This window comes from Sinocyclocheilus anshuiensis, unplaced genomic scaffold (genome assembly GCF_001515605.1).
Source record: "Sinocyclocheilus anshuiensis isolate Anshui unplaced genomic scaffold, SAMN03320099.WGS_v1.1 scaffold607, whole genome shotgun sequence".
NCBI lineage: Eukaryota > Metazoa > Chordata > Actinopteri > Cypriniformes > Cyprinidae > Sinocyclocheilus > Sinocyclocheilus anshuiensis.
In genome coordinates this window covers 861,386-862,369 of record NW_015552591.1, presented here as the reverse complement: position 1 = coordinate 862,369, position 984 = coordinate 861,386, and positions in this window count along the sequence as shown.

The following is a 984-nucleotide window of genomic DNA, read 5'->3' as shown; positions in this document are numbered from 1 at the left end:
GTGGTGGCGTTCATGTGCGTTCAACTCGTAAATACGATCTATCCGACATGACTTGAACGCACCATTAGGCCTTCTCAAGCCGTGTGGCTGACTCATCTAATCTGCAGCCTGTTATGCATCAAACTAATATTGCTGTTGAGACAAAATGCAATGCCATCAAGTTAGCATTTTTAAACATTCGCTCACTAAAAAATAAATCATTTCTAATCAATGACTTAATAACCACTAACAACCTGGATTTAATGTTTCTAAACAAAACATGGAAGACAGCTGCAGTGCAACGGTCCTCAATGAAACAGCCGAAAGAGATGCATTAACGAAAACACTAGTGTGCTATTTATGGAGGCCATATCTTTAACACGAAGCATTTCTGCAGACTCTGTTGATCTTCTCCTTGATTCCTTTAACTCAAAAGGTAAAAATGTTATTGATGACATTGCTCCTGTGAAAGTCAACAAGAAGACTGGCAGACAGAAATCAGCTTGGAGAAAATCAACAGCAGTTCAGCCTTCATGCTTTCAATGTGGAACTAGGCAAAGCTAGACAGTCATTCTTCTCAAACCTTATAAACAGTAACTTAAACAACACTCGCACTCTTTTTGCTACTGTTGAGACTGACAAACCCCCCAAGTCAGATTGCCAGTGAAATGCTCTCCGACAGCAAATGCAATGAGTTTGCTTCCTACTTTTCTGAGAAGATCAGTAATATCAAGAAGGCGATTAGCACATCCCCAAGTTATGCAGAGGTCAGATAGATTCGACCGCAATATCAAAAAGAAGATACTATGTCTGCTTTTGGTCCGCTTTTAGTTATTATGCCACCCGCAGTTGGAATCAGCTTCCAGAAGATATAAGATGCGCTAAAACATTAGTTTTAAATACATACATTTAAATGCAGACTCAAAACTCATCTGTTTAACTGTGCATTTATTGAATGAGCACTGTGCAATGTCCGAACTGATTGCACTATATTTTATGTATGTA